Raw genomic sequence first — 19,186 nt, 5'->3', positions numbered from 1 at the left:
AAAAACGAGAACGTGACCGAGTTGAAAAAACTTCGCGATAGTGTGTCCGCATCTCTCGCCGCGTTAACGAATCTCGATCGTCCGGTCGATATGTGGGACGACCTCCTAGTTTATATTATCTCGCAAAAGTTCAGTCCGCGAACGCGCAATGAATGGAATCTTAAACGAGGCAACACGGATGCGTACCCTACGTATAAAGAGATTCATGACTTCATGACTCTTCGCATTCGCGGTCTCGCGGATTACCCTTCGCAATCCGAATCTGCGTCAAATAGTGCGCGCGGTAATAGAGCTCGTGCTTCGGTGAATACGGTTTCGCCCGTCAAATGCGTCCGTTGTTCCGGAAACCACGGTCTTGCAAAGTGTAATAAATTTCTAAGTCTGTCGGTCGAGCAGCGTCGACTCGCCGCGCGACAGCATAAATGTTGCTTTAATTGTTTGAGAACCAAGCATTTTTCAAACAATTGTCCGAGTAAAGGACGGTGCAATCAATGCCACCAAGCTCACCATTCGCTGCTTCACCGCGAGGGTACGGAAACTGGTACTAAAAGTACGCTTTCCGCGATTAATTCGCCGTCCTCAGCTCCGTCAGCTGTGTCAGTCGCCGCTGCCTCCGAGTCACCGGCCGCGCCCTCAGCGTTCGTTCAAAACGTGCATGCTACTCGAGATTTTGTGAAACAACCGCCTCATGTACTTCTCGCCACTGCGTATGTTAGTTTAAGTACAATCGAGGGCCGCACATTTAAAGTACGTGCACTACTAGATCAAGGCTCGACATACAGTTTCATATCAGAATCTCTTTGTCAGACGATGCGAACCAGGCGTCATCGTGCCGCGTTGAAGATACATTGTTTTGGAGAAAAATTTAATGGAGTCGCGCGGTCACAAGTTAATCTTGCTCTCGCGCCCTGCGACAAACAGGGACCGATATTTCCCTTCTCGGGTTACGTATATCAAAGAATCACTTCTTATACAGCCTCTCAACAGAAGCCGGCCGCAATGTGGCCACATCTACGCGATTTACCTTTAGCAGATCCTGATCCCTCATGTAATCACCCGATTCATGTATTAATCGGCGCGGATTTATACGGGTCTCTGCTACTCGACGGTCTACGTCAGGGCCCGGTCGGCACTCCGACGGGCCAGCTTACAATTTTCGGATGGATCCTCTCCGGTCCCGCCGGCCCTGCGCGCCCGGCCGGAGAGTCCGCTTCTGTCCTGAGTTGCGTATCCTGCGAGGATACGAATTCCTTAATTCAAAGTTTTGGGAGGACGAACGTATCCCCTCTCGAACTCCTCTCACCGAAGAGGACGAACGTTGCGAGAAGCATTTTGCGACGACTCATTCTCGCGATTCACAAGGACGCTACATTGTGCGTTTGCCGTTCAAAAACGGCCCCCCTCGCGTCGGCGACACATTCCGAAAGGCTTCCTTCCTGTACTCCAATATGGAGCGCCGACTCGCGCGGAAACCAGAAATCGCCGCGCAGTATCACGATTTTTTAAGAGAATACGAATCGATGGGGCACATGGAGTCGGTGCGGGCGGACGAGCGCCCCCCTTACCCCCCGATATACATCCCGCATCATTTTGTTTTACGCGAATCGAGTACAACGACCAAGTTACGCGTCGTGTTTAATGCCTCTAGCGAATCGACCGACAAAACCTCGCTCAATGATTTTCTAATGGCGGGACCTAAACTTCAACAAGACATCGCCGCGATAATCCTGCGCTGGCGACTCTTTCGGTACGTGTACATGGCTGACATTGCTAAAATGTTCCGACAAATACTCGTGCATCGGGATGACGCGGACTATCAACGAATTCTTTGGCGCCCCCCCGACAGTCTGTTGATTCGGCTTTACCGCTTACTCACCGTGACCTACGGGCAAAAACCTTCGCCTTTTCTCGCACAGCGCTCCCTTATCCAATTAGCTCGCGACGAAGGTAAAGACTTCCCCGACGCGGTCAATATAATCGAAGAGTCGACCTACGTCGATGATGTTCTTTTCGGAGCAGACGACCTTCTGTCTCTGCTCGAGAAGCGCAAGCAACTCGTGGGCATAGTGAATCGCGGATGTTTCCCCCTGCGAAAATGGGCCGCGAATTCAGCCGAACTTTTGACGGATATTCCAGAGGACCAACGGGAATCCTCGGACTATCCGATCAACCACGATGACACGCTCAAGGTCCTCGGCCTGTCTTGGTCTCCGCGCGATGACTCGTTTCGTTTCGTAATTTCGCCATACGCCGTGACAGTTCATACTAAGCGCTCCGTTTTATCGTTTATTGCAAAGCTGTATGACCCCCTCGGCTGGGCGTCACCGATAGTCATCGCGGCCAAGATGTTGATGCAGGAGCTCTGGCTCCGTAAAATTGATTGGGATGCTCCCATCCCCGATGATCTTCTGCATCAGTGGATCAATTACGTTTCAGACTTGCCTAATATTAGCAAAATACGCATTCCTCGATGGACAGGGATGCGTCAAGATAAAATCGATGTTGAATTGCACGGCTTCGCGGACGCCTCCACTCGCGCTTACGCCGCGGTAGTTTTCCTCCGAATCGTGCATTCTCCCTCTAACATTCAAGTCATCCTCCTCGCGGCCAAAACGAAAGTCGCGCCATTGAAAACCGTTAGCGTTCCACGCTTGGAACTTAACGCCGTCGTTCTATTAATTCGATTGATAGAATGGGTAAGAAACACCACGGGCTTGATGCGAGCTCTCTTATTTGGATGGACTGATTCCCAAATCGTATTAGCTTGGCTTCTACAACATCCATCCCGCTGGAATTCCTATGTCGCGAACCGCGTCTCCGAGGTGCAGACGCGCCTTCCGACCGTACGTTGGCAACACGTTCGCTCCCAGGAAAATCCTGCCGACTGCGCGTCGCGCGGCTTTACTGCCGCCGATCTCGTCAATCATGAATTATGGTGGTCGGGGCCCCGGTGGCTTAGCTCGACCACGGCCTCGTGGCCGATCCCCCCGACTCCGACTGAAAAGGACATTTTTCAAACGGTATCTTCCGAAGCGCGTAAAGCTACCGTTCATCTCGTCGATTCAGCTCCTGAGTGGGATCTGCCCACCTCCTGCTCGAGCTGGATCCGACTTCTTCGTATTACCGCGTACATTCGGCGTTTCGTTCGGAACTTAAAAAATAAAGTCGCCTCTTCGGTGATCGTCAAGTCTCCCTTGACCGCAGAGGAGATTCACGAAGCCTCCGTCTTGAAGGCTTTGAACGCTCACGCCGCTGTATCGCGATCAAGTTCCTTACGCTCTCTCCACCCCTTTATCGGGAAAGATAAATTAATCCGGCTTGGCGGGCGGCTCGAAAACTCCGCGCTGAGTTACAATGAGCGACACCCCGTCATACTTGCTAGACATCATATTGCCGAACTTTTGATCGATCAAGCACACCGACGCTCTCTCCATGGAGGGACTAAACTCACGCTTAGATGTCTCCGTCAAAATTATTGGTTAATTTCCGCGCGAAGCATGATCAAATCTCACATTCATAAATGTGTTACATGCGTTCGACATTCCGCGAAAACTCCTACGCAATTAATGGGTGATCTCCCGAGTCCCCGAGTAAATCCTGCTCCTCCGTTCTCTCACACGGGCATAGATTACGCCGGACCTATGAACATTACCCCCGTTGTCGGTCGCGGCCAAAAGGGGAGCAAACACTACGTCGCGGTGTTCGTTTGTCTCGCCACTAAGGCGATCCACCTCGAAAAGTGGAGGATTACTCCACCGATGGATTCCTCGCGGCATTTCAACGGTTTGTCAGTCGCCGCGGACTGCCATCGGACATGTACAGCGATAATGGCACGAATTTTGTGGGTGCTGACCGCGAGCTCCAACGCAGCTTCCGCGCGCTTGTGAACAACCCCTCCCTTAAGGAAATTCTCGCTAACGACGGCGTACGGTGGCATTTCGTGCCCCCTGCGGCACCACATTTCGGCGGGCTTTGGGAGGCTGGAGTGAAGAGCTTTAAGCACCATCTCAGGCGAGTGACTGGTGCTCGCACTCTGTCTCGCTCCGAATTCGTTACGCTTTTATGTAAGATAGAGGCTTGCTTGAACTCGCGACCGATCTCTCCACTTAGTGACGATCCGTCCGATTATACCGCTTTGACACCTGGTCATTTTCTTATCGGCCGACCGCTCACGAGCATACCGGAGGAATCCGTCCTCGAAATCAATGCGAATCGGTTGTCGCGATGGCAACACGTACAATTAATGCTCGAACAGATCTGGCGTTCTTGGTCGTCGGACTATTTACATTCATTGCAACAGCGCGTGAAATGGACCGAATCTCACGATAATCCGAAGGTTGACGAGTTAGTTTTACTTAAGAGTAACCTACTCCCTCCTTCAAAGTGGGAACTCGCAAGGATTCAGCAGGTCCATCCCGGACTTGACGGTCGCGTTCGCGTCGTCACATTACGCACCGCCAATTCCGAGCTAAAACGACCAATAACCCAGATCTGTCGGTTGCCCGCGTCTATCAGTCCGCCGGGAACCGCGGAGTCCCGTTAGAATTAAGCTCGTTCGTTTTTCATTAGATTTAAGGACATTGTAAAAATAGGTTAAGTTCTCAAATGTATATATTGTATATAACGCTTTGAACCAAGACGTTCCCACGCTCCTCTATGCGACCTTGTCAACCCCCGTTTGTTTCGCATTCCGTCGAATGCGAGGCGGGCGGCATGTTGAGAATTGGATAAATGCGAGCTGAAAATTCTCGAACTTCGACGAGACAGCAAGCATTATTCGAGAACGCTTGAAAGGCTCCAAATCGCGACGGTTTCCTCCCCCCCTTTTTTTGTGTGTTTTCGAGCAAACGGCACAGGTGCTTCTCGCGTGATCGCAAGCACCGCGACCAATAGACGATTTGGAGCCAACGAGCGTTTCTCACGTCACCGAATTCCTCGACGCGAAGCTCCGGCCGCGATCCCTCGCCTGCTCCGTCCGGGACGGCAGTGAGCCATCATAACTCGCACGCGATACATTGATCGACGTCGAGAAAACGGAGGAATGTAGCGAGTGCGAAATCGCGAGTGCGAAGTCCAGTGTAACCCACTTTAATTCGTGTACTCATTTGTACTTTCCACGGCGCGCACCGCGAAAACGTCGAGCGGTCCACTGACACCATGAGATGAAACATTTCTTTTGTAACACCGCCTCCATCAATACCTATCTCTCCGAGAAAACTAACGCACATTTTTTTATCAATTACATTCTCATCCATGTGAAAATTCATCAGATCATGAATTTATGCCTGTTTACATGAATTATCATGTCTTCTGCATTCTCCGGAAGCCTTAAATAACTAACAATAAGTACTATATGTAATTTGACATAAATAAATAAACAAATATTAATATAAATAAACAATTTATTTTACTATTATTATTTATAAAATTATAAATAATATTCGAAACAAATTGCAAATGTGTAAAGAATATGACCCTGACACGCGTCCATAAAAGATTAATATATATATTTGAATAATGTGATTTTACGCAAACTCTAGGACGTAACAGCGGACATGTTTCAAGCGACCCTTAAAAAGATCGATGTAACCACGAAATATGTTTAAAAAGTTGTAACTGTTACTCATTATTTGTAAAATTTATTATGAAAAATTATTATTATTATAAAAAATAGAACATTATACACCAATCTTTGAGTCTCAATTAGTACGTATAATTGTTATAATTTTTCTTTTTTTGCAGCATAAGAGAAGCGAGAGGTATGAGTTTTAGCTCACCATGTATAATGTCAAAATTATAATTTTGAATAACATTAAAAACGTATAAGGTCTGTCCGGTGTTTTCAAAGTGAACCAAGCTTTTAATTGGGCAGTTTCACAAGCGCACTTTTCAATTAAATACCTAATCCAATTCCTTATATAAACAATAAACATGATAAAATACCATTTTTCGGCTAAGCAAGATCTAGGTAGCTTAAGATTAATTTCACATTTAAAATAATTCATACTGTACGCCGACAAATTTGTCGGTCTTAAAACACAGTGAGATTTAATTATTCTAATATTTAAATTGTAATTAATTTAAAGATTTTAATGCGAAAAATATTACCTCGACCACTGGACCTCCCTTCATTTCGTGAAGGCGTCTCGCCATTTTGATCACCGAGGCATGTGAATTTTTTCCAATGTGAAATTAATCTTAAGCTACCTAGATCTTACTTGGCCGAAAAATGACATTTTATCCTCTTTATTGAGTTTAATATAATCAGCCGATTATACTTTCTTATTATTGTCCACATATAAAGTTAATATTTAGTAATATACTTAACCTCAAGTACAATATATATCTTTGTTTTACATGAAATACATGTTCAATTTTCATGTACATAAAGTTACTATAATTATTAAAACTATGTGATTTAAACGCTCCGATAAAAAAGATTAATTATACATAAAGAATAAACTGCAGTTTCTTAAATTCTTTAGTGTAAAATTAATGCTATATCGGTTATATTGATATTATGCCATAACACAAACAAAAAATTAGTTGCACAAAAATTACAATAAAGAACCGAAAATCTTATTAATTACTTGTATGCTCAAATCGTAATATCAAATTAAAATCAATAGTATTTTAACAATTTATGTTAATTTATCACGTGAAACTTATTGGATACAATCACAAAAATTGCAACTAACAAAATTATGTATCATATATGGTAGGACTGTCAGGACGGAGCTGATAACATGGTTGAGGAGACCACCGCGATTCAACAAGTAAAACCGTCAGATCTTTACTTTAGATTCTTTTTAAATACACCGAAACTTGGGAACAAATGGTCGTCACTTCCTCATATTATTATGATTCGTGGATGCTGGATAAAATCTTTGTAAGATAGAGCTCGTCTCCATTTATCGATTCTCTAACGTTAGAAATTATTTGTTGATCCGGGAGACCAGTTAGACGCGTCAAATCGCCGATTATATTATTTATCGTTGTCTCGAGCGTTTCGCAGATATTTCGCGTGTACGCGAAATTTGTCAGATTACTGTTGTAAGCGCACAACGTAGTTAATACTAATTAATGCACTTGGCAACACCAAGTGCCTCCGATACGAAATCCGACCCTAGCGACGGACATAAAATCCACATCCGCCGAAAAGACTGACGATTGCATCGGGCGACCGATCATCCGATGCAACTCGACACGACCAGAAACGCTGACCGCGTAGGGTTAGCGCTAACGCTGGAGCCCCCGAGTTAGCGACAGACGCGGACAAATACCGCCGAATCCGACGATCGGCGGGCAGTCGTCAGTTAACAACGAAACGGTAACGTGCGTCTAGAATATAAAAGCGTTTCAACTTCGCGAGTATCGGAACTAGAATAAAGGGAACTAATGTAAAGTGCAAAAGGAAAATATATTTGGCTCAATTATTGTACACATTGCGACGTGCTTTACTCTCCGACCCGGAATTCCCGAATCCTGTGCCGGCCCTGAGAACAACTCCCGGTTACGGCACAACATTACCTTACTCGCACTTTAATCATAGAGGATATGAGGTAAAACTTATTTCAATTCATGATCCAGTTTGAAATAAATTTTAGCCAATCTGAGTCAGGGACACGGTCGTCCGAGCGGGGGAGACGATATTTTTTGGCAAATTTACGCGAATACGATACAAGTTAGATAACATGCTATTCTGATTTAAATCTAAGTAAGTAAATAATATTTGAGTATCTCAAAAGTTAGTGTACTCTTTTGAGATACTCAAATGTTATTTTCCTCTGTATTTATACACGCATCAATCATTTTTCAAGTCATTATAATGTACATACGTTTTCGGTAAAGTAATAGTGTAACAGTACATGTAGTAAATATTGGTCTTTGGCTTAAACCCAATACATCATTTCCTTCATTTACTAAGTACGGATCAGTCACTAAACAATTGACGACTTTTGTAGCAGTAGGTTTTTGCATATCTAGAAGAACATTTGAATCACAATTATTCCAGAAATCAGCATGTTTTTCCACTATACACCATGCCGAATTTTTGCAATCAGTCTTTTGTGTTTTTCCACTAAAATTTCTGTAGCAATTATATTTAATTGGTCTGACAACATATCGAAATTTGGTTTTGCCAAAAACCGATGAGCTTGAAAAAAATTATGTAAGACCTCATTATCTGTTTCCGTTAGAGACAAAAAATTTTTCTGAGCTTTTTTCAAAATTTTTTGCAAGTATGGATTTACGTTGCGCAATAGTTTTTGCAGTAAGATGTCGGACTCCATATGTTCTTCACAATTTGCAATTAACATTAATGTAATTCTTGATAACTTTACAGGAATTTGATTTGTTAAAAATCAACATATGCCGCAAAATACAATCAATTATTACAAACTTGTCTAGTTCATTTAATCTGTTTAATTTCAAGTACATTTGACGAAACTTGTAATCAATACTATCAGAATCACTATCTCTTTGATGAATTAAAGGCTATGTAGAACTATTTCTTAATGTTTGAGAAACAAAGATCCAGATCTTCAATAATAAGCAAATCATCTGGAAAGTCGTTTAAAGGCAATACAATAATTTTGCTTTGTAATAATTGATTTTCTAAATCAGTCCCATTTTGAATGTCTCCGAAATAGGCAATTTTGTTCGATTTTTCTACTCTTCCCAACTTAAAGCCGCACATTCTTAAGGCTCCTGGGTACCTGTCGCGGCCATGTTGAATCGTGACGTCAGAAGCGAGAAAACGACACGTTGAAAATTCTTGCGTGGTACTTCTAAATAAAAAGATATTTGAACAAAATAACACTTGAGATCACTTCAGGACACTTCATGTATAATGTGACAACGATTATTACTATTCATTTCTTTAGCTTGGATCTCCATAGAAATATTAAAATTATAACGTCAATTAAACGACTCAACTATCTAATATATGATAATAATCATGCAATATATTCGGTGTCCATGAAACGCATACTGGCAGTAGTCAAGAATAAAGAAAATATATTATATCACTGTACTAATATTGCGATATACACGAATGTGACATAGGTATATGTATAATGCCGCATGTACGCAAAATAAAAAACTGCTCTATAGACAAGTACTTACCGGTATCTTGCTGCTTTTCAGGAAGTCCAACAACGCTTCAAGAGCTCCAAGAGGTTGACGCGCTTAACGTAAACTTGTTCAGCTAGTCAAATGTTTCTTAGAGCTCGATAATTCTTTTGCTATTTCTTCTTTCATAACGTCTATTTCATCTGGTTTTTGTGCAACTTGCTTTAATCCTACATGCAAATATCAACTTGTGTTATTCGTTTTATTCTTAAGAACAAATATAAAAAAATTATATATATATATATGTATACTATGCATTACAAAGCAAAAGAATTATTCTTATTAATTATTTACAAGTAGATTACATACCAGCAATGGCCTTTTCCAAATCTTTAGCAGCAACTTTCACTCCTTCAGCTGCCTTAACTTCACGATATTCGATATATACATTCTGGAATAAAAAATATATGATGCCATAAATATTATATTCTAAAATCAAGTATGCATGAAGTGGGATATCGCGTGGCTTTGTGTAGGAATGGCGGACTCATAATTGCCGAGTCTCGAGATCCTTTATCCTACATCGATTTTTGATTCGTAGTCTTCGTAAGCTTATAGGGTTTAAGAAAAATGTCGCTGAAGCAAGCAGCGGAAGCTAGCAGCGGAACGTCTCGCGGACAGGGCCGAATATCATCGAAGAAAAGCCCAGCGGCCGATAATAATTAACCTACAATACGTTCGGACCCCCTGAGGAACCCACATGATATTCGGCCTTGTCCGCGAGACGTTCCGCTGCTAGTTCCCGCTGCTAGCTTCAACGACATTTAGGAAAACCTGACGGAAATCTTTCCTTGCTTTTCTCCAGTTAAAGATTGTGCGCATAGCTGACAACCACATCATATAAAACATTGTTGTAAATGTTTGTAAAGAGGAAGATCGAATTTTTAGAACTGGCCAAGACCCACCCAGAATTGTAAACACAATGTTGATTGATTTATTAATTGATGCTATGCAAGGAATAATATAATAATTGTGATGATATTTCATCATCTAGAGTGCAAAATACTGAAAGATTACCTTAACTCGCAATTCCATTAACGGCTGCGGTATAAGAAGCGAGCGAATTTGTGTTACAATAGATCCGTCCGTACCAGCGATGATGACTGTATCACCTTCTCTTAACATGCTATTGACTAGAATACAGTTTATCATGGTACCAAGTCCAGGCAACGCTTTGACTTCTAAGACGGTAGCCTGTAGCTCTTCGCTATACATCAATCTTTTAGTCAGAAGACTTTGACAGGCATAAACTATTAGTGCCAACTTTCGCCTGTATGATACAGTGAGGTGTAAAAAAAATTCTGATATTCCCAAATGCTATGTTTCTATCTATTAGATCTGCACATTTGTATGTTGTTATTACCTGTTATAGCATTGGTAAGAACTAACGACACGTATTCTCTTGGATCTGGATTTTCATAATAAACTGCTGCATTTAGACTTTGCTCAGCAAACTATACATTAATATCCTTCGATCGCCTTTCAAATTCTCGCTGAGTATTAGATTCTTGATTCTTCACTATATCTTGAACATCATCCTTACAATTCATGGTCTGTGAATCGTACAATCTGAGAAAATTAGATTGTCATGACTTTTATAATGCAACTTTATAATGCAGCTAATCTCATGACGTAGAATGCAAATTAATCAATCGCAAATATCTCCGAGTTATTAATTATTATACATAATGCGAAATTACCTGTCGACTTTATGGAGAGCGACAACAAAAAAACATTTTTTTGTTTTCAATAAATTCATACTCTCTATGGTTTGCGGTTCCAACCCATGTATAATGTCTACAACTAAAATTGCTATATCACAAAGAGAAGACCCTCTGCTCCTGAGATTATTAAATGATTCGTGACCAGGTGTGTCTATGATCAAAAGACCAAGATTTTTAAATTTCTTGTCAGCAAACTAAAAACAAAAAGATAATTGTTAAAGTATTGTTGCGCTCCGTCGGCTTTCGCACACACTCTCCCGCACTCCCGCAGATTCACTTGCGTCCCACGAAATAAGCGTACACAGGTTTAGCAACGAAAGGATGGTCTATTGTGAACGTCAACAATTAAGGAATGCGAACCGAAACGTCCGCTCGAGTTTCAGTCAGAAGGAAATCTGACAGGCGATAATTAATCAATATATCATATGCGTCCCGTTGTCAAGGGAAGCTTCTGCGGAACGGAGTCAAGTTCATCCCGCAATACGGGTGTCTCGGCACGGGTGCAACACGGGCGCAACACTGCTCCCCCCGTTCTTGATTGTCGTCCCGACAATCCGGAAGAGCAGTCTTCTAGGAGGTTCCATCACTTCTGCAGATTCCAGGGCTCTGAAGCGTACCTCGCCCTATTCCGAGCTGTTGCTACGGAATATCGGGCTTTGCCTCCTTGGACCCAATCCGCTTTCAAGGACTTCCCGTCCTCTCCTCGTTCCTCGCCGTTACTCTCCTTCTCCGGCTTTTGAACAGGAACTCCATTATAATTTCTTCCCTTTGCGGTCTTCTTCGCTGCCGCCCTTTCTTCTTATCGCAAACGCCGCCTAACGGAAGTCTTCGGACAAGGGGGGGAATACTTCCTGAGGACCCATCGTCTCTAACCGAAATACTGTTCGTATTAGGACTCCCCTGTCTCGGCATTCGCCCTAGTCCCTCGGAAAAACCTCAGTCAAAAAAATCGAGGGAGAGACAGTCTTCTTTTAACCGATGGTCTTACGGTATGAAGACTCCACTTCGTGTCCTTCAAAAAGCTCTTCAGACGAAGAAACGAAGCATCTCCCTTAAACATAAAAAGAACAATACACGCAGTAACATTTAACAATTTTAAAGAAAAACTTTCCCAACGATAAATCGGGTTCCGATTTCCCTAACTACTTCCCACTGTTCTCTCATAAAAAGGGGCTAACCTATCTGCATGTACTATCTTTTTCCTATGTCTGGGGGATTTTTGAATGCAGAATACGACATCACTCATCTTTTTTACAATAAGAAAAGGGCCCTCCCAACTACTTTGCAACTTCGGGGCCTTCCACTTTTCTTTTCGAGGATTATAAAACCACACTTTCTGATTTTCTCGAAAAAGGTCTTTCCTGGCTCTACGATCATACCAGGCTTTCACTCTAGAAGATTTGATTTTTTACCTATCTCTTACTACGGAATGAATCCCCTCCAACCTTTCCCTCAATCTTTTAACAAAATCGCCCTCCGACTTAAGGCCCTCCTCCTGAAGTCTCGGAAGACTACATCGTAATAAATCCAAGGGCAACCTGAGATTCTGGGCACAATACATCTCCGCAGGAGTTACGCCTGTGGCTTCATGTTTAGAAGATCTGTAAGCCAAAAGGAATAAGGGGATCCACCTATCCCAATCTCTCTGATTTTTGGAGATAAATATGGCTAAGTAATTTGTAATCGTCTGATGTTGTCTTTCAACCTGTCCATCAGACTGCGGATGCAACGCGGTAGTCCTGGTCTTTTTAATTCCAAGAAGTCCCATTACTTCTGTAAAAAGTTTCGATTCAAAATTCCTTCCTTGGTCCGTATGAACTTCTGAGGGAACTCCATATCTAGAAACAAACTGATTAACGAAAGTTTCAGCCACTATCCTAGCTCTCATATTTCTCAAAGGAAAAGCTTCCACCCACTTGGTAAAGCAATCTACAATGACTAACAGGTATTTACTTCCAGATTTAGTTAATGGAAGAGGACCGAGTATGTCCATCTGGACCCTTTCAAAAGGGATCCCGACATTATAGACCTGTAATGGGGACTTTCCTTTCCCCGATGGTCCTTTTTTCGAAATACAGATCTCACAAGATCTACACCATTCTTCAACGTCTCTCTTGCAAGTGGCCCAATAAAATCGCTTACGAATTTTTTCAAGAGTTTTGTTAACTCCAAAATGTCCCCCCGATGAAGAATCATGTGCCTCCTCTAAAATTTGTTTAATTCGTTTCCGTGGAACAATAAGTTGATAAATCCTGGATTTTAGACTAGGAGCTTCCCATATCTTATAAAGAATTCCATTCTTTAAGACAATTGCGTCCCAATAGGAAAGGTAAATTTGAGTGGAAACGTCTCCCGCCGAAATCTCAGATCGTGACGGCCGTACTCCCGTCTCTTTGCCTTGGTAAATTGTCGTGATGCTTTGATCCTCTAGCTGGCCTTTTTTCCATTTATCTAAGGTTTCCCCCAATAAAATTATTCGCGCGACTATCTTCTCCGATTTGACTGAATTTTTGTCTTCTACTCTAGTACAAAACGTACAGCCGTCAATTTCGCACTGACGCCTGGATAATCCATCGGCGTTTCCATGCGAAAGACCTCTACGATAGACAATCTCGAAGTCATATTGTTGGAGTCTCTCCAACCAGCAAGCTAATTGTCCCTCCAAATCCTTGAAGGACATGAGCCATCTGAGGGAAGCGTGATCTGAGCGGATGATAAACTTGCGCCCCAAAAGGTAATGTCGAAAAGATTTCACCGAGTCGACTATCGCTAATAATTCACGACGAGTAACACAATAATTTTTTTCCGTTTTATTCAGCACACGGCTGAAGTATGCAATAACCTTTTCTAACCCTTTTTGCCTCTGGGATAACACCGCACCAATCCCAATGTTAGAAGCGTCTGTGTCCAATACAAACTCTCCCTCCCCACTCGGGAAAGAAAGTACGGGAGAGGATGTTAATACCCGCTTTAAGGACGTTCTCCGGTCCTTATACTAGAGAAAATCGATTTTCTTTAGATTTTCTTGAAACTGTGAATATACGTTAATTTAGGTGTGCTTTATGCGTGGTATAAATTTCAGTACCTCTTCTGGTATAAAAAATCAAGATACTGAGCCTCAAAGTTTCAATTTTTACCAAAAAAAATTTTTTAATTTAATTTTTTTTTAATTTTGGCATTTTTTCCTTATAGAACTCGACGAGAGGAGCAACTTTGGTCCTTTTGACCAACCTCGTATCTCTTACCGTTTGGCCTGGAAAACCTTTTCATTAGTAAAAGTTGAAACTTTGAGGCTCAGTATCTTTATTTTTTATACCGGAAGAGGTACTGAAATTTATACCACGCATAAAGCACACCTAAATTAACGTATATTCACAGTTTCAAGAAAATCTAAAGAAAATCGATTTTATCTAGTATAAGGACCGGAGAACGTCCTTAAGGTGATTGGGCTAAGTACCGTATGAGTCGATATAAGGTCTAAATTTTTTTTTAAAGAAAAACCCTTTTTATGCATATATTCTAAACACTTGTATAATTACTAGTTTTATAATGTAACTTTTCATTCGATCATGTATCAATTCATCTACTGATAAATGTAAACAGTTCAAGATTTGACTTCAGTTGACATTCATACAAGAGAAATGTCGGCAATGTCGCGACATTGCATCTCTTCGCTGTAGGCAGCTATCATGCCAGTGCCATGTGTTTGAGTGAGGTTATGTATTGTGTTTATGTTGAAAAATAATGGAAGATAACAAACAATTGCGATAACGGGAGATTTGTTTGCAAAAGAATAGTGCTGTGGAAAGAAAACACTACACGGCGCGGCGTTGCCACATGTTCACGTCGCGTACAGCTGATCGAAAGGCCGACAAGAAACGCGACGATTCATCAACTTTTGATTGAATTTTTGGCCTTATTACACGTCAACGTCGTTTTGCCTTATACTTAACAAGTGCTAGAAGAATCAAATAATGTTATTTTCAGTTTTTTGAACTTGTTTCTTTACAGATAGTGAGTGAAATCCTCGAAAAATGTGTGTTTCCGGTACAATTTCCCGTAAAACCTATGTTAAAAATGCCAACTTTGAGATTTAATATCTCAAAAACTAGACGTCAGATCTTCTCAAAATTGCAAATTTAAGTGTATTTAGGTTTTCTTTATAACATATTTTTTAATCAGATTTTTTTCTTTGACATGCTCTGATGGCCTAATCACCTTAAGTTTTCAAAAGAGTTCTGACACTCCTCTCCCCAAATAAATTTCACTTGATTTCCGGTAAGCACAAAGAGGGGCTTTGCTAAAGAAGAGAAACCCTTAATGAATTTCCGGTAATAAGAACAAAAACCGAGAAAACTGCGTAATTGTCTTTTGGAATGAGGAATCGGCCATTCCTTTACAGCGGAAATCTTATCGGGATCTGTACTAATGCCCCCTGCCGAAACTACATGGTCCAAGTATTTAACCTTCCTTTCGAAAAGTACACATTTCTTAGGGTTAATTTTTAAATTAGCTAAACGCAATCAAGAAAATACTTCTTTCAAATTTTCCAACATTTCTTTGAAACTTTTTCCAAAAATGATCGTCCAGATAGGACAAACAAATCTTTGTTAGTAATTCTCGTAGAACTTTTTTTCTCAATCGTTCAAATGTGGCAGGGGCATTACAGAGGCCAAAAAGCATTACGACAAACTGCCATAATCCATTCCCGATAGAAAAAGCCGTTTTCTCGCGATCCTCCGGGCGAATCTTAATTTGCCAGTAACCGCTTTTTAAATCCAAAGTAGAGAACCAACTATTACCCGATAATTGGTCCAGGATGTCGTCAATCCTGGACAAGGGGAAAGAATCCTTTTCAGTAACCTCGTTAACTTTCCGAAAATCGATACAGAAACGGATTGATCCATCTTTCTTTTTGACAAGAACGACCGGAAAAACCCAAGGGCTATGCGACTCCTCAATCACGCCCTGTTTCCTCATTTCTTCAATGATTTGGTCGACTTCCTCTCGCATTCGGAAAGGAACACGTCGAGGAGTTTGTTTAATTGGGGTGGAATTCTTCAAATTAATCTCATGACTAACGACTTTACAATTCCCCGCAACGACATCTTCAGAAAAGACATCCTGAAATTCATTCAGAAGTCCAGCAAAAGTCTCCCTCTGCCCTGCGTCCAAATTTTCAGAATTTTCTTTAAACAATTTCTCTAAGAAAGGAGGAACTTTTTCAGAAGAATTTTCTACCCGAGAACAGTTCAAAACTTTTTCGATTTCAGACTCCGTTTTCCCAAAAACCGAATCAAAAAAACCTCCTAGATTTATGATTTTTAAGAAATCTTTTCCCAACAAACACTGATTGTTAATATCCGCTACGTACATTGAAACTTTCTCAGAAAATTTTCCTATTCGAACTTCTACCTCAATTTTAAACTCCACAGGGACCTTCTCTCCCGTGGGATAACGAAGAGAACAATTCTCGACCCGAATTTTCCCTTTAATTTCTCCAAGAAATTTTTTACTCAAAATGGAAACATCGGAACCCGTATCGATTTTAAAAGAACAATCCTTCCCGTTTAATTTCCCCTTATAACAAAAATTACCAAAATCACACTTATTACTAATCGAACGAATTATAACTCTCGGGGTTCTATCTACGCGGGTCACTCTCCCCCCGCCGAGAGTAACTATTCCGCGTTTCCCTTCTCCAAATTCGCGGGACATTCGGCCCGAAAATGCCCAACCTTGCCACAAAGCCAGCATTCCTTTGCGGAGACGCGGTTCCGATTATAGCGTGAAAAATCTTTACGGACGTTACCCTCTTTCTTTCCCTCGGACTTTTCGCCGCCTTCGTTTTGAAGAGAGGCTTCCTTTTCCGCTTTCTCAAAAGATTTATTAAAATTCTCCCTCCTTTTCCCGAATCCTCCGAAATTTTTCCCCTGTATGGCCTTAACGGCCTTCGCCCTCTCTACCGCTAATTTCAGGGAAGTAACTCCCTCCAACTGGAGAGTTCTCTTCACAAAGCCGTCCGTTAAGGCAGAAATAAATTGCGATCACGCAATCTTATCGCGAACAGCGAAGGGACACTCGGAGTACGCCAACCGGGCAAGCCTCTCCAATTCGGAACCGAGAGACGCAAAGTCCTCCCCAAATTTCTGTCTACGGTTCGTGAAGAGGGAGTAATAATTTTGAGAGAGGTGCCCTTCTCCGAAACGCAATTCAAGCTTCGATTTTAGCTCTGCGTATACTAGGTTTTCAATGTCTTCGACCGAGTCCAAAATCGAGCGCGCCTTTCCCCTTAAACAAGAGGCCAACGCGATGGTCCTCGATGCGTCGCTCCATTGATTTGCGCGAGTGATGATCTCGAATTGGGAGAAATACTCCCGCAACGGGACCGATCCGTCAAAAACGTCGGGCTTAAGTTTAAACCCGAGCTCCGCGCGCACGTCGCTTGCCCCCGGAAGCGCGAAACGCGTCCCCGAATCTCCGGACGCTCTATTATTAGAGGGACTTAGCTGTTGGCGGAGGAGTAGTAGCTCCTCGTCCCGACGTTGTAGCTCCGCCGTAAATACTGCCTCTCTCTGCGCCTGCTCCTCACGCATCGCCCGCATCTCCTGCAGAACCTCCTGTAAGGTCTCTGCTTGCGTCGTGGCCTGTGGCAGGGTCTCGTCCCGCGTTCTCTTTCTCGAGGGGGCCGCTGACGAAGCCATCACGCTCGTCTCTCTGCTCGTCTCAAGGAACGTTCGTCCGATCCCGGACGAGCCCCCAAAATGTTGCGCTCCGTCGGCTTTCGCACACACTCTCCCGCACTCCCGCAGGTTCACTTGCGTCCCACGAAATAAGCGTACACAGGTTTAGCAACGAAAGGATGGTTTATTGTGAACGTCAACAATTAAGGAACGCGAACCGAAACGTCCGCTCGAGTTTCAGTCAGAAGGAAATCTGACAGGCGATAATTAATCAATATATCATATGCGTCCCGTTGTCAAGGGACGCGCTGCGGCTTGAAGCTTCTGCGGAACGGAGTCAAGTCATCCCGCAATACGGGTGTCTCGGCACGGGTGCAACACGGGCGCAACAGTACATTAAGTACATTAAGTACAGTGCAATATAATCAGAAATCCAATATTAGAAGATTCAGATCTCAGGTGAACACTTACGCCCGCCCTTTACATGCTTCGTTGATTCTTGGATAGCTTCAATCGGCACATTAGTAGCACCAATTTGTTGAATTATACCACCAGCTTCTCCGTCTTGTACATTCGTTCTTCTCAATTTGTCAAGAATTTTCGTTTTGCCAGTATCGACGTGTCCCAAAACATAGACAACGGTAGCCCACAAATTATCCAAAGATTTTTTCTTCTTTGCCTCTATAAGGCGATTCTGAATTCGTTCCCCTGCACATTCCTTTTTACATGCGGCATCTGGCATTTTATCCTTACTTCACTATCTTCGTCGCTCTCATCTTCGGATTCAAATTGACTTCCGCTTTTGCTCTCTGTATCACTTTTGAATGATTCTTTATTTTCTGATTCAGCCAAGGCTGGAACTTTTTAACCAAATTTCTTCACTTTTTCAGGTGTCTTGAGAATATAGTCTGATTTATCTGAAATTAATTAAGATTCGAGTACTTCAATGTATCATTATACAATGTAATGTCTGGACGGAATATAATTCTATAATCTAAAGCAATACCTTCCTCTTCCTGTTCATCATGAGTAGTGTCAGCATCCCACGAATCCTTAACATCATCTTCCTTCTTTTCCCTTACTTCCTGTACTAATTCATCTACTATTTCTACTTGTACTTGAGCCGCGGATGTTTCATTATCCTCAATCTTTTCTTCCTCTTTCTTCTCTACACCAACTTATTACTTCATTTTATTTGACCTAATTCGTGTTCCTAAAATAATTCCAATAATGAATACTATGACTTTAATTTCTCTGTAAATATTCTCTGTAAATATTATAAAAAAAATGTACAACACCTGGTCTAGATTTTATCTCTCCTAGATCTGGCAAATCAAAACCTTGAGCTTTAAGTGCCTCAATCATCGCTTATGCCCTAGCTCTGTCTCGTTTTTGTTTCGTTGTTAAGAATTTTCCTTCTGCCTTCAATCTCTCTTTTCGTTGTTTTTCTTTCAATTTCTTTTTTTCTTTACGCTCCTGTTTAAGTCGCAATTGTTCCAATCTTGTCTGCTCTCACAATTCGTCCTGCCGTATCCTTTCTTCTTCTTCACGCTTCAATCTTTCGTCTTCTTTTTTCAATTTTTTCAAAGCTTCCTGCATAGCGGCAATAGTTTTCTTTCTAGGCCCTTTACCTATCGCAAAAGTCTG

General features: G+C 42.1%; 1 pseudogene; it reads right to left on the bottom strand.

The window, feature by feature from the left end:
* LOC139783071 (eukaryotic translation initiation factor 5B-like) overlaps positions 1-19,186 on the bottom strand; it is a 59,108-nt pseudogene that overhangs the window by 38,729 nt on the left and 1,193 nt on the right.

Source organism: Temnothorax nylanderi, unplaced genomic scaffold (genome assembly GCF_030848795.1).
Source record: "Temnothorax nylanderi isolate EJ_2023f unplaced genomic scaffold, tnyl_v1.0 TNYL_tig0466_pilon, whole genome shotgun sequence".
Taxonomy (NCBI): domain Eukaryota; kingdom Metazoa; phylum Arthropoda; class Insecta; order Hymenoptera; family Formicidae; genus Temnothorax; species Temnothorax nylanderi.
This window is presented reverse-complemented; position numbering and strand designations above follow the sequence as displayed.